Raw genomic sequence first — 9796 nt, forward strand, 5'->3', positions numbered from 1 at the left:
GACATCTTGACACTTTGGACACTTTTTCCAGTGATGGACTCTTTTGGCTGCTCTTTGCTATGTACCACTCAGCTACAGCACGTGTGACCCACTCTTCCATTCCTCTCAACCATGTGGCGCGGTTCGGTCAGATAAGTCACTCACACGCACGCACGCACGCACGCACGCACGCACACGCACACACACACACACACACACACACACACACACACACACACACACACACACACACACACACACACACACACACACGCACACACATACACACACACAGGGGTGGACAGGGCTGGACTGGGAAAACAAAACGGCCCTTGCATTTTTGGCCCCTCATAATCAGCAGAGCACATCCGACTACTTTTTGGCATAATTGATGTCTTTTATATGTACTAACAGGGTGCGATTTGTCGGAAAACCAGAAGGGGGCAATATCAAGACCAGAAGGGGGGACAACCCCCCCCCCCACACACACACACACACAAATTGCACCCTGTGTATTAACATTTGGGCCTAGGGGAAAGGGTGTCAAGGCTGACAACATTTATGTTTTAATTGTACATGGTCCCTAATAAATTGAATTTCACTGAATTGAATTGAAATACTGTAGTATGGTTACTAAAGTAGGATATTAAACTATGTCAGAGTAATGTAGAGTGTTCAGCACAGTATTGAACAGGGGCCTACTACAAAGCTGGTTCAGTTTAAGTTAAGGTTAAGTTAAGAGGTAAATCACCTAATATAAGACCCTGGAGTACTCATTTCCTTAACAAAGGCTCTTGTATTAGATGATTTACCTCTTAACTCAACCTTAACTTATCCTGAACCAGCTTTGTAGTATAGGCCTCAGAACACACACACACACATACACATACACACACACACACACACACACACACACACACACACACACACACACACACACACACACACACACACACACACACACACACACACACACACACACACACACACACACACACACACAGATATTCACACTCACGCTTACTGCGAGCGCCACACAGCCATTACAGTGTCCAGATGTGGTATACTGAAGTTGGATAGAAATAAAGACACAAACAATATGCACACGCGCATGCACACACACACACACACACAGACACACACACAAACACAGAAATCTATCAAGCCTTTTTACAAAGGCTTGATAGATTTCTGTGTTTGTGTGTGTGTCTGTGTGTGTGTGTGTGCATGCGCGCGTGCATATTGTTTGTGTCTTTATTTCTATCCCACTTCAGTATACCACATCTGGACACTGTAATGGCTGTGTGGCGCTCGCAGTATGTTTACATGAGGCACTCTTAAAAACTGCAGTTCAGTAAATTTACCACTAGAGGGAACCCTTTTAAGGTTATGAATGACATACAGTAGTAGGCCAACGACATAGGCCCCAAGGAGTGTGCTCCACCTCTCGGCACTGTAAAAATATGCATATGTCATACAAGGAAATTGAAATTCTGTTTATCTCTATACCATGCAAAGACATAGACACACACAAGACTAACTGACATTTACCCAAGATACAGGACTGATATGTAATAGGGCTCCATATACACAACAAAGGCATAGACAGGAGGTAGACAGCATCTGCTCCAGCTGTATCACACACATACACCATAGACAGCATCTGGACACATCTATAATCATACAGGTACAGCTACAGGTAATCATAGGTCTATTGCGTAAGAGCAGCTGAGAGGTCATAACTGAGCTGTAGTACCAGGATATGGATGTCATTATTAATATCATACTTTAGGTGTAGTAGGGCTATTTAAATTCAGACCATCGAAGAGGTGTAGTGTATGGATATTATTTCACCATGTTAGCTGTAGCGTAATGGATCTGATTAGACCATGATAGAGATGTAGTGAGCTGTTAGATATCATCATACTGTAAGTAAGGTGTAGTGTAGAAGGAGAGGATCACGCCTCTTTGACTGGACCTGATCCTTGTACTTTGCACAGGTAATGCATGTTATGATTTAGCATCTTGGTCTACCATATTGAATGTTTTTGGTGTCACCATCAGAGGGAGCCCTTTTTATTATACTGTAGATTTTTTTTTATCCCATTTTAGATCATCTGTCTGAGGATATGTTTCTTTACACGGTTTCTGTAGTTGTTATGCCTGTGTCACTTCAAGACCTTGAACATAGTTTAGTTTAGTTTATTAGGATCCCCATTAGCTGGGTGCAGACCCAGCTATTCTTCCTGGGGTCCAACAATAAAATCACACACAGTTAAAAGTTCTACACAAATCTGTACATTAATTTAAGCACCATACAAAAAAAAGAAAAAAAGAAAGAAAAAAACATAGTGCACAGTAAAAATACTAATGTCAGCCTATTTTAACTCTTAAAGAAGTAACATTTTAATTCGGTCCCACTCCAACAAATAATGTCAATTTCACTCTTTGGTCAGTGTAACATTTTCAAAGTTAATTTTACTCAATATTTTGAAAATATGAACACACAAATGTGAAAAAATATTGAAAAGCGGTGTCACCTGGAGCAGAGTGGGCATGTAATCATCTTTCTGTAGTTGAAATTATGCTGGCCATCAGCAAAACTTAAGTCTTACAGTACTTTTGATTCCACAGTTAGAATAATGTGACTGACCACAGTGTTGTATAGGCTACTGTATATGACCACCCCATTTTTTACTATGTGGGCCTGTGTGTGTGTGTGTGTGTGTGTGTGTGTGTGTGTGTGTGTGTGTGTGTGTGTGTGTGTGTGTGTGTGTGTGTGTGTGTGTGTGTGTGTGTGTGTGTGTGTGTCTGTGTGTGTGTGTGTGTGTGTGTGTGTGTGTGTGTGTGTGTGTGTGTGTGTGTGTGTGTTTAAGCATTAGTGTGAGCGAGAGCTGAACGAGAGCTCTGCTCTGCCTACTTGTCAATATCAGATAAAACGTCCGCTGAGGTATGACGTCACTGACTCATCTGCCATCTAAGGGTAGCAATGCACGACTGCATCCATTTCACTACTTGGAAAGATGGCACACACACAGATGCATGCACGCACACACACACCAGCATAGTTGATATATTTTTTTGTCGTGTCGCTCCTGCATAATGTGGATCTGTTCGTCACAGAAGTCAAGAAAGTGTCTTGTTGGATTCCAGCTACTCTACTTCAAACTTGCCATTAAAAAACTCCCTATTTCAAAATCTAACTATGAATCCGGGATGTTCTTGAGAGCATGGCGTCCAATTCTTGGTTTCTGCTGGTTTATTTATCTAATGCATCAACATAATAAATTAATAAGATGCTTTCTTGCCATTAAACATGTATGCTTTGTAAATATGGATCTTGTTTTATTTTGTATTATTATTATTTTTTTATTATTATTATTATTATTATTATTATTATGTTTTATTTTTGTTAATGTTGTTTTGAGAATTGTAAAGTAAACAGTTGAATTCCCAGACCCAGACACAGTCAGTTCCTTGTTGTCATGGAATCTGATCTGGTGCATATTGACTCCTTGGTTTTCTTTGAACAGTTCAGGGTTTTAATATCAAACCTACCTACATGTTTTCCACAACATCCTCTAATTTTCATGTGTTTGTTCGACTGATTTTAATGTCATGTGTGATGTGCATGTTGTGTGGGTATGTTATACTGTTATGTATGAAGTGAATCTACGTATAGGCTAGTATGTGCAGTATATGCATGTTTTTAAGCTTTTTGAGGTAATTGTTCAGACCACACATATTCTTAACTGGCTGTAACCATGTTATATTGTCTCTCAGTTTCATTACCTTCAAATAAAGAGGGTTGGACCCTCAATGAATCCATGAGAATGCTAAATAGGCCTAAAGGCTTGAGTCAAGTCAAGCAAGTCATTTCAGGCACTAATGCTTTCACATGTTTGAAAGCTCTCTCTCTCTCTCTCTCTCTCTCTCTCTCTCTCTCTCTCTCTCTCTCTCTCTCTCTCTCTCTCTCTCTCTCTCTCTCTCTCTCTCTCTCTCTTTCTTTCTCTTTCTCTCTCTCTCTCTCTCTCTCTCCCTCTCTCATGCCATGCAGCCTGGAAAGTAAACAGGTCTAACCTGCCCCATCATGCAATCACATAACAATAGGTTAGGCCTTGGAGATATTTTCACGTTTTTTTGTGTTCAAGCCTGGATCATAAGCAATAACTTTAACTCCAACTGCACAAGCAGTAGTCTGAACCATGCATTTCATGTTGTGTGGTACGGAACAGCCAAGGGAACCTCAATTTGCCCATCCTCAGATGCTTAAAAACACAGCTTGAATGCGGCAGTGTTGACCCTGTGTGATATTGTGACACATTATCATCATAGGTTTTATGAAATTCAATGTATACATTTCTTTTTTTTTCATGTTTAATTTTATGTTCTCATTTTATCCTAATCAAGTCTGTGACAAACAGATGAACTGTTTCAGCCTGAAAAAGCATGTGAAAACGTGTAAGTTGACATGTTCTAAGTTAAACCTCCAGAGAAGAAGGAAGATTATAAAACATAGTGACTGCCTTCTTTGGAGCTGTGACAGGGGAAATCCCCATCTCTAACATCTCTTATTACTTTTATTGTTCATATTGTTATTGAAAATATGTTTATACTTTAGAAGTGTGTGTGCGTGCACTGTGTGTGTGTGTGTGTGTGTGTGTGCGTGCGAGAGAGAGAGAGAGAGAGAGAGAGAGAGAGAGGAGAGAGAGAGGAGAGAGAGGAGAGAGAGAGAGAGAGAGAGAGAGAGAGAGAGAGAGAGAGAGAGAGAGATTGTTTTTGAACTGTATGGGCAAATTACACATTTCTGTACGTCATTTGTGATCCTACTGATAGATGAATTGTGTGTGATCAATACAAATTATTCAAATTTAAAAATACAACATCCTCTAATTTTCATGTGTTTGTTCGACTGATTTCAATGTTATGTGTGATGTGCATGTTGTGTGGGTATTTTATACTGTTATGTATGAAGTGAATCTACGTATAGGCTAGTATGTACAGTATATGCATGTCTTTGAGCTTTTTGAGGTAATTGTTCAGACCACACATATCCTTAACTGGCTGTAATCATGTTATATTGCCTTTCAGTTTCATTACCTTAAAATAAAGAGGGTTGGACCCTCAATGAATCCATGAGAATGAATCCTGGTTCACCTCAAATTTTTTTAAACTGAATTCGAACAAAACTGAAGTCCTACTTATAGGCACCAAATCCACCTTATCCAAAGCAAATTGTTTCTCCTTCTCAATTGATAGCTCTCCTGTCTCCCCCTCCCCTCAAGTTAAGAGTTTGGGTGTCATGCTTGATGGCTCTCTATCCTTCCTCTCCCACATTAACAACATCACACGGTCTGCTTATTTCCACCTACGCAACATTAACCGTCTCCGCCCCTCTCTCACCTCCCATTCTACCTCCATCCTTATACAGAGTCGTCACCTCTCGCATTGATTACTGTAATTCTCTCCTCTTTGGTCTCCCTCAAAAATCTCTCCACAAGCTCCAACTGGTCCAGAACTCAGCTGCCCGCATCATAACTAAAACCCCTTCCTGTCACCATATTACCCCTGCACTCCAACATCTCCACTGGCTCCCTATCAAATTTAGAATTCACTTTAAAATACTTCTCCACACCTTCAAGGCTATCCACAATCTTGCCCCTCCTTATCTATCTAATCTTATTCACATTGCTATTCCCTCCCGCCCCCTCCGTTCCTCTTCCTCCATTCTCCTCTCTGTCCCTTCTGCCCGTCTCAGCACCATGGGGAACAGAGCTTTCAGTTGCTCTGCTCCTCAGCTGTGGAATGCGCTTCCCCCTGACATCCGCAACATTGAGTCTTTACCCCTGTTCAAATCAAGACTTAAAACTCATCTATTTCAATTAGCCTAATTCTTTATGATTCTTTAACTCTATTTTATTTTATTTTTATTTATTTTCTATATATTTATTTTTTGTTTACAATCTGTTTATCTGTCTTGTTTTATTTTGCCTCTCTCTGTACAGTGTCCTTGAGTTTTTTGAAAGGCGCTTTTAAATAAAATGCATTATTATTATTATTATTAACGTGAAATAGGCCTCAAGTCTTGAGTCAAGTCAAGCAAGTCATTTCAGGCACTAATGCTTTCACGTGTTTGAAAGGTCTCTCTCTCTCTCTCTCTCTCTCTCTGTCTCTCTCTCTCTCTCTCCTCTCTCTCTCTCTCTCTCTCTCTCTCTCTCTCTCTCTCTCTCTCTCTCTCTCTCTCTCTCTCTCTCTCTCTCTCTCTCTCTCTCTCTCTCTCTCTCTCTCTCTCTCTTTTGTGCCATGCAGCCCTGAATGTAAACAGGTCCAAAATGCCCCTTCATGCAATCAAATAACATTGGGTTTGGCATTGGAGATATTTTCACGTTTTTTTGTGTTCAAGCCTGGATCATAAGCCATAACTTTAAGTCCAACTTCAACTGCACAAACAGTAGGCTAAACCATGCATTTCATGTTGTGTGGTACGGAACAGACAAGGGAACCTCAATTGGGAACCTCAGATGCTTAAAAACACAGATTGAATGCGGCAGTGTTGACCCTGTGTGATATTGTGAAACTATTATCCTCCTAGGTTTTATGAAATTCAATGTATACATTTCTTTTTTTCATGTTTAATTTTATGTTCTCATTTTATTCTAATCAAGTCTGTGACAAACAGATTAACTGTTTCAGCCTGAAAAAGCATGTGGAAAGGTGTAAGTTGTCATGTTCCAGAGAAGAAGGAAGAAGGGAGATTATAAAACATACTGATTGCCATCTTTGGAGCTGTGCCAGTGGAATTCCCCATCTCTAACAGCCAGACACAAGTAGGCCATACATCTGTTGCTCTCCCTCCCGCTGTCTAATTCTTCTAAAGTGCATCTTCATATGTCCAGTGGGTCAAAGAGATAATTACATGAACAGTGTGAGAGGTGGACAGGAAGCAAATTGGGAGAGAGACGTGCAGGGGTCAGCAAAGGACCCGGACCAGGAATCGAACCCGGGTCAGCTGCTTGGCAGGCAAGTGGCCTACCGGTTGGCTGCAGGAAGGCCCATATATTTTTTATTGTGTTTAGTTGGTTACCTTGACTTTGTGTCATACTCATTTCCTTATTGTTATCAGTATTATTTCTTTTATTGTTATTAATATTTTTATTGAAAATACTTTGTATGTGTTTCTACTTTGTAGAAGTGTGTGCGCGTGCATTTGTGTGTGTGTGCACGTGTGTGTGTGTGTGTGCGGGAGAGAGAGAGAGAGAGAGAGAGAGAGAGTTTGTTTGTTTTTGAAATATTCAAATATGGACAAATTCCATATTTCTGTACGTCATTTGTGATCCTACTGAATTGTGTGTGATCAATACAAATGATTCAAATATAAAAATATCAAGTTACAAAAATATTGGGTCATTGCCAGTGCTTCTTTCATGTGCTAATCAGATCTCAAACTGAAATGAAATATGAGACATGCTCTTGTAAACTTTCAGTGGAATGTCTTTTTTTTTTTTTTTAAAGAAAGGGTGGTGTGAACCACACGGAAATGGAACAGCACATCTCATGACAATAACAGAATGCTGTTCAGCGACGTTGAGAGGAATGCCTCCTGGCTGCATTCCTTATGGGCCAAGGAGCTGCAGGCTCAACATCCCACCCAGCTGAGACACACACAAGGAAGGCAGTGTCTCCATTGTAAGTTGCTTTGGTTTAAAAGCTTCTGCCAAATGCAGTGTAATGTAATGCAATTACGTAATATGTTAACTCTTTTGAACATTTGTTCCAAATAAAAACACACTTGGCTTTTCGGAGAACATTGATCATTATTGTGCCCTCACTCACAAGGAAAAAGTCTCAAAGTTGTTTCAAAGACTATGAAATTTAACCAAGTAGGAAGTAAAGGCCTCATTATGAGATTGCCAAATGTCAGTTTTTGACAGACTGGTAAATGCGTGACGTTACATCTGCCTTCATCCGACTTTTGTCATTTTATTCTTTAAGAAAAATAGCACTTTAAATAACAAGGAATTGGTAAAAATAGAACCACCGAGTATAGGTAAGTGGTTGGAAAGCATAGAGGAAATGAGAACTATGGAAAGACTAATTAAGCAATAAGCCACAAGAGGCCGTGGGTTATGCTCGATTGATCACGGGCAAACGGAGTGGGGCACGACGCGAAGCGGAGTGCCGTAAATGTTCCCTTGCCCATTATCAATTGAGCATAACCCACGGACTCAAGTGGCTTATTGCTTATCTAACACTGAGCTGACCAAAATTCTTTAAAAACACTTTAATAACAATTAATTTGATCAGTTGACAAGTTGAAGAAGTGATTGTGGTTACCCCGGCAACGCTACTTGGCGTGCATACGTTCGTCGCGTTGCCAGACACACACTTTGCTACAAAAACTCAGCAAGGGGTGATAAACACAGCAGGAATGAAATGTCTTTGCAATCACACTGATGCCCCAACCACAGATGGTGCAAAGATGTGCTCTTCTTGCAGACTCCCTACCCCAACTGCAACATATTCTCATTACCGACATAGATGTGCTGGGTCTAACTTAGATTGAATCTTCAGGTGGAAGGTGTAGGTTTATGCTCGATTGAATACGGCTATCAGCCAATCAGAATCGAGAACCGGACCGCACAGTGTTTGATCATAGAATTAATATGATACAATGAGGAGTTATCTTAAACCACCCTCATAAGAAGTCAAACCATTTCAATGACTATATATGCATACCCTTTGTAGTTTATTTCTGTCAAATTGGATATTTACTGATTCACTTCAGGTTTATTTGTGTTTTTATTTTGTTCATGGGAGTTTAGGTGCAAGTGTGTTTGTGTTTACATGGGTGTGGGGGCATGTGTGAGAGATTGGGGAAGAGGGTGTTGGAAGGAAGGTAAGGGAGGAGTGGATTGGGAACACATGTACGGTATGCTGATACATTCATGTGGGTGCATGTGTGGATGGGTGAATGTAGACCTGCAGGTGTGGGTGAATGAGGGTGAACGCTAGCCTGGTTATCATCGACATTCAAATCTCTTTGAGACTTGGTCTGATCAAGAGCATAACAATTAACATTTCCCAAACGACATGGTTGACCCGCCTTCCTTGGTTTGCTTATGGTTGTTGACAAAGTGAAAGGAATTCCCGTATTTGCGGGAACTCAGAAAGTACTTGCATTGCTCTTGACCTGACTAGTTGCAACGGCGAAGGTGTTGTGTCACTAGGAGGGCGTGGCCTGGCTAGGTGAAAGCACTGCTAGAGCACAAGTAAACCTGAGCATAGAATTGGAGAAATGCATGGGTGCATTAATTGTATGGGTATATATTTATGCTTTTTGTATGAACGTTTTATTATTTTTATTGTTGTTGTTGTTGTTGTATTATAATTAATATTTTTGTCTAATGATTATGACTTGTCTGATGTTCTCAAGTGAATAATTATGATTGTGTATTAACTTAATGAAGACTGAATGAACATAATAACGTCTAAAAACGTTATTTGTTGTCTACTCCAGAATGCTCAGGTGTTGTTGTGGTATGGAGGAGAGCTATTGCATGTTATTTCTTCACATTGTTGTTGTTATTTTTACGTCAACACATGGGAATGCATAATGCCATACGGGAAGCTTGTTGGACGTGCCTCAATAACATCTTTTATGCATCAGTCCCATGACAAAAAAAAACCTCACAGACAAATAACAGAGGACAGGTGGCAGTTAACACCCCACCCTCCTTGGGCTCCTCCTCCATACTCTGAGGAAGTCGCCAGTCACTCTGCTGCTGCTCCAGTGTGCATTAGGTGTGCGGAGCAGCGA

Source organism: Engraulis encrasicolus, unplaced genomic scaffold (genome assembly GCF_034702125.1).
Source record: "Engraulis encrasicolus isolate BLACKSEA-1 unplaced genomic scaffold, IST_EnEncr_1.0 scaffold_49_np1212, whole genome shotgun sequence".
NCBI classification, from domain to species: domain Eukaryota; kingdom Metazoa; phylum Chordata; class Actinopteri; order Clupeiformes; family Engraulidae; genus Engraulis; species Engraulis encrasicolus.